Below are 6,580 nucleotides of genomic sequence, written 5' to 3'. Positions count from 1 at the left end.
CCCTCGCTAGCAGTATCAAGAGCCATCTGATACCTCAAGGCGATACCTCTGTAGAAAGTGCTTAGCAGCTGCACTTCATTGAATCCATGGTGTGGACAGTCTCGCTGGAAGAACTTAAATCTGATCCACGCGTCTTTAAAAGTCTCACCAGGCTTTTGCGCGAAAGTGGCGATTTTGCTCCTTAAGTCTTCAGCGCGTGCCTCATCAAAGAAATTACGCAGGAAGGCGTTTTTGATGTCGGCCCAGGATGTCAGTGATCCTGTAGGTAGCTGCTTGAGCCAGTGTGAAGCTTCTCCAATCAGTGAGTATTTGAAGAGCTTGCAGAGTAGGTAGTCCTCAGGGACTCCATCCATACGAATAGCAGCGATAAGATCCTCGAACCTCTCCAGATGGTCCATAGGATGCTCGTGTGATAACCCAGAATAAGGTATCTGAGACACGAGAGAGTAGTACTGAGGCTTGAGCTCGAAGTTCGGCTTCTGAATCTCTGGAAGTCGAATAGCTGATCTGTTGGTGTAGTACTCGTCTGGACGATTGTAGTCTGCCAACGATCGTGTTTGAGCTTCTCCTGTAGCCTCAGCTTCAGGCTCAGGGATTATGTTTCCCTGTGCATCTAGCTTCTGACCTGTTGCATTACGCAGATGACCATCTTGGTCATACAGGTTTCCATTCTGGCCTGCGTGAGAATAACAATCGCAACCATGCTTCGCGGGGTAGTATCGATCGATGTACGGTGAGTAGTATCGAACGATGTGGATCGGCGAACGGTATCGGTCGACGGTGCCTGTCTGAGTGTCGGTCGACGTGGTAAACGTGAATATCAGTCGACGGTACTGTGCGGTTCTGTCGATCGATGCGGAGCGTAGGTCTTTGCGGATTGAGCGTTCCAAGTGTGCAGGATCTTCTGAGAATAGTAGTTGATTTCCCCTGTTGCTTCTGGTACTGCTGGGCATGTACCTGAAAAGACAAGAAAAATTTTAATCAGAAAGGGGGTAAAAAAAAAAACCTAAGATTAATAAGATTAAATCTAATGGCGATCAAAGCTCCCCGGCAACGGCGCCAAATTTGATAGTGCTCAAATTACCCAGTAGAGCTTACTCTCTCAAATAAGAGGTACAGCTGTAGTACTTAGGGATCGAATCACGAGGAGCTAGGGAACCAATTAAATATAATCTACTAATCAATCCTAGGTGAAGTTGATTTTAATGATACAAATGTAAATAGCAATTCCTAAAATGAGCAAGGTAGTTGCTCTAACTAACAATATGATGGGGTGTTTAAATGTGATAAAGAGTGCTAGACTTAGGGCTTTTATTCAGGAATGGAGATTATAATGTCTATAAATGCCTAACAAGTTGCTTGCATGATACTATAGAACTCAGTCGCTTAACTCTCAGTGATGTCTCACTGGTTAAATAATCTAGATCTCTGGCCTCAACTGTCGTATGTTGACACAGAAAAAGAGTCGATCGATATCCTTTAGAGATATCGATCGATACACCTTTCGCTCGGCGATCGATTCACCTGTCGGGATATCGATCGACGGCTTCTAGATATGCCTAGGCGCGAGCCGATAATGAACACTAGATCTCAAGGAGGCGGTTAGCTCTTCTCCAAGAGATACTAGTTCAAACAGATAATTCAAGATATCAAAGATCCTAGTGATCTATATTCTAGTTAGCTACTCTAGAACAAGCTTAGGGTGCAATCTATTTGATGAATATCACAAACTTAGCAATTATAGTTTGGGGCTAATCCCACAAACCTATTTAAACCCTAGATCTAACAAGTAGACTACTCAGACATAGCTAAGCAATTCATAACAATAGATAGATGAAAGAATTGCATAGATAGAATAAAGTAGAAATACAAAGGAGATGAGAAATCTCTCCAATCTCTCAAAACAAGTAAAACTCTAGTCTCTCTCTCACACTCTCTGCTGCTCTCAAGACTTGTGTTTTCTTAGACTCTTCAAAGCTTGCCGTCAAAAAACACTTAGCAGGAATATTTAAGCATTTCCATTAGGTTAAAAACTCGTCAGGGGCAATCTCGTAATTTGGTGAAGTCTTAGTGAAGTAGTCGGCTAAACCATTTCGTCCTCGATATCGATCGACAACACTGGATGTGTATCGATCGATTATAATATTCTAGTACATCGATCGACAACTCTGGATGAGTATCGATCGATTCTAATCGCAATGTTGACTTCCGACTTGGTCTTGAATGGTCAACTCGGGTGTATCATCTCTTGTACTCCAAAATGCTCCAAAAATATCACTTTATCACGAAACGCTCCTGAACCTGAAAACATACCTAACAGGCTAGAAAACAGATTAAATATATAATAAAACACTAGTATACCATGGTTAAAAACGGGTAAAATCCATGGTATATCATATATGTGCGCTATTGTTTGGGGCAGAAAAAAATTTACAAACCAACATTGAACTAACCGTTTGAGACATTGACTTGGTTTGGTAGTGTTGTGACGGATCAGATGCACTTCAGGGTCACATACTATACTAGAGTCAGAACAGATGCTCGTGTTGGAGGCCAGACGCTCAACTAAAGCTAGATGCCTGTCACCAGACATCCTCAACTTGAGGAAGATCTGCTGAGAACTTATGTTTACCCAGACATCTTCTCAGCAGATTTAACCCGAAGCACTAACACCAATTTGTTATGACTGACCAGATGCACTTATGGCCAGATGGTCTACTAGAGTCAGACCGAATGCCCGTGTTGGAGCCCAAACACCCAACTAGAACCTGACGTCAGTCACCAGATGTCCAATCCCTCTCTTAGTATGATATTGTCCATTTTGGGCCTAAACCCTCATTGATTTGTTTTTGGGTCGTTACTCCCAAAATGCCTTATATTAAGTAGGTTTGAAACATATATATATATACATATATTAGTGTTTATTCTGTCTATATTCAAGGTGGGACTTAGATTGCCTTTTTATATATTCTGACAATCATTCTCTTAAACTAAGGACCACAAAACTTTGGCTCTGATACCAATTTATTGTGACGTACCAGATGCACTCGTGGGCCAGATACTCTATTACAGCCAGAATATATGCCCGAGCTGGAGGCCAGACGCTCAACTAGAGTCAGACGTTTGTCACCAGATGTCTAACCCTTCACCTAGTATGATATTGTCTGTTTTGGGATTAAGCCCTCACGAATTTGTTTTTGGATCCTTACTCTCAAAAGGCCTCATATATATTAAATGAGATTGAGCCTGATATATATTAAACTTTATTCTATCTATTATCTGATGTGGGACTTGAATTAATTTTTATTTTAATTTGACAGGTAGGCTCTTGTGTTTTAAATTTTCTGTTTATTTTCTTGTAATCTTATTATTTTAAACTAAAATGTCAAACTTAAATAATGTTTTAGACTTTAGTAGTGCAGTGAGTAGTTAATATTTTGCTTGTTGAAGTTGCAGATCAGGGTTTTTCATTTGTTTACAATCTATGATACCTCATTTTTGTTGGCAACAATGTATGTAATGCACTAATACGTAATGGAAGACACATGGAAGCTCCAGTGAAATGGTGAGTCTTTCAGCAGTAGGGAGTTGTACACAGCCCGAGCCACACATGCTTGGTTGTCAAGAAACTGTTGGGAGTTACTTGACCAGACTGTTGAATCTCTCTTGGAGGACTGGTTTGTGTTTGTTGTATGGTTGGTGTGGCAGCCTCATGCCTTCTTCCTTGGGATTCAACGATGCCTAAGACATCATCTTCATACTTGTCATATATGGGCTCACCGTACATCTCGATCTTATGGTTCTCATTTCTTTGAACAAACAGACTCCTCATGACCACTAGTCACCGTCTCCATCATACACTTCATGGTCGCATTGAGATTCCTTACAAATCTTCATCTTTTGGAACTCGTCATGAATTTTACAGAGCATCTCGGATTGCACTTCATAAAAGCCCACCACCACATCTTCATTGTATACCTTATGCACAGGCTCACAAACGGTGTATGATACACGAGCATAGCAATCTTCACAATCATGAATTTGTTGAAACATTTTTTTTTTTCTGTAGGCAAAATGATTCAATGAAAAATGAAAACAAAAGTAGCAGGATAGAATTTTCTGATACAAATTGTTAGGAGTGAACCCGATCACCTTTTTGATACCTTAGAACACAACTTTGCTTTGATACTAATTAAAGTCTCTCAAAATTACGACAGTTTGTGAAGAACAAACTAACAAACACAAAAAACAAGTTTCTTTTGACAAATTCAATCTCCCTTTTTCTTTGTTTTCTTCTGTTTATGATAGATATGGAAAGTACACGTTCCTACAATTGTGGAAACAACTAAACAACTACACAATTAAGAAACGTGAAATAATAACATGAAATACTCTTGTCCTCTATATTAGGAGCAGAGCAGTGACAATTTAATTATTTGCAATATTAAATATTAAAATAAAATTTACTTATGATCACGGAATCTAGCATCACTTACAGTCTCATCAGAGACTTCAAGATTCCCGTCTTAAATTAGCGTTACAAGTTTATTTTGCTAGTTCGATTGTGGTGGTATCTCAGTTTTGAACAACCTTCACGTTGAAACCTACTTTTGTTTCAGATAAAAGAACAAACTAAAGATTGATTTACTTTATCAGGTATTAACTATCGTATCTGAAGCTGATTAAAAGAGTACACGAAATATGATAGAAATTAAAGTGCTTTTATGATTCAGAGGCTCAAAGTAGACACCTTTATGAGCTTTAGCCAAGAACAAACCAATATCTGAGATATTCCAAGCCTAAGGCAGTGTGAGACTCACAAAAAACATGCTAAGAATACAATGATTAAATTTAACTTTCATAAACAATATAATACTATGAAATCACTACATAAGGGCCCATAACATTCAGCTTCATTCCCAAGTGTTAAGGGATAATTACGGGGACGTGATTGGTGGGATATGATTTGGTAGAATCAATCCCATAATTCACTAATAATTACACATTTGCCAACAAAATAGAACTGTCTCTATCTACTAGTTAACCACACTTTATATGATCAAAGCCAAACATGCTTGAAGTAATTGTAATGATCCGAAACCTGGCCCAAATTTTTTTATAAGAGAAGAGTTTTTCTACAGTCCATTTGAAAAAAAGACCCAGGATTTCTTTTAGTTTCTTATAAATATAGTTGTTCACCTTTTCTTTTGTCTTATTCACAAATCTGAAGCGGAGTTATGCAGAGAATATCTACAGACTGAAAGCCCTAGCCATCAAGCTCTCTCTCTCTCTCTCTCTCTCTCTCTCTCTCTCTCTCTCTCTCTCTCCTCTCTCTCTCTCTCTCTCTCTCTCTCTCTCTCTCTCTCTCTCTCTCTCTCTCTCTCTCTATCTCTAATCATTTAGGTATTTACTTTGTATGACTGTCCCCCAGCTTCCTAAATGATATCCGAGTTGTAGCTAGGTTGCTTGGGGCCGAGCTGTCATGTTGGTCGAGTCGGTTGAGTTTACGTGTAGCAATGACTGAGTTCTTGCAATGATTGAACGCTACTTTGATAGAAATTCATAGAAATGTTGATGTTAAGAAATGATAGGTTGCATTGATTGATTGTAGTGGCTGGACTAGAACCATTTCACTGAGTAATCCAATTGCTCATTCCCTCCCTTTCTATATCCATGTGTGTAGATATGTAAGTAAAAGTATATGGATATGGGTGGGTTGGTATTTCACAGAAAGAGTGCGTCTGTCGACTCTTAGGACCAGTAACGGAACACGTCGGGTTGTCTAAAATGAGTAGACACGTTATTAGGTTAAGGAATTGCTTGTCTTGTATTATTCACAATAGAGGTACATATCTATCTGATTACAAGAGAGATTAAGGTTATCTAATATACAACACTTAAGGGAGAGCCGTTAGTGCATAATCATAGGGTATCTAATATATAGTTTCTATATCTCTTACACAGCCCCACAAGACGGACGGCCGGTAGAGTGTCCGATCTTGAGCATAAGTGAGTCAAATGCAGGCCGAGGCAGAGGCTTAGTAAGGAAGTCCGCGAGTTGATCATGAGAGGACACATGAGAGACACGTAGCTTGCATGCTAAATTTTATTGTTGGACAAAGTGATAGTCGAGTGCCAAATGCTTAATTCTTGAATGAAAGACCGGATTTGCCGCCAAGTAAGTTGCACCAATATTATCACAATATATCACTGGTGTAGTGGTAGATTTGATGCCAAGTTCAATAAAGAGAGAAGTTACCCAGCAAACTTCAGCTGTTGTAGAGGCTAGAGATCGATATTCTGCCTCAGTTGAGGAGCGCGAGACTCCAGTCTATTTCTTGGAGGACCATGCTATAGGGTTACGGCCAAGGTAGACAATGTACACTCTATTTGATGTGTAATCATCTTTGTTGCCAGCCCAATCAGCATCTGTGAATGAGAGAAGGAGTGTTGTTTGCGTGAAGTATAAGCCCTTTGTTCATAGTGCCAGCAAGATAGCGTAGAATCGCTTGACCGCATTCCATTGTTCGTCGGTTGGTTTATGCATGTACTGAGACATCTTGTTTACTGGAAATGATAT

This window comes from Raphanus sativus, unplaced genomic scaffold (assembly GCF_000801105.2).
Source record: "Raphanus sativus cultivar WK10039 unplaced genomic scaffold, ASM80110v3 Scaffold0085, whole genome shotgun sequence".
Lineage (NCBI taxonomy): Eukaryota > Viridiplantae > Streptophyta > Magnoliopsida > Brassicales > Brassicaceae > Raphanus > Raphanus sativus.
This window is presented reverse-complemented; position numbering follows the sequence as displayed.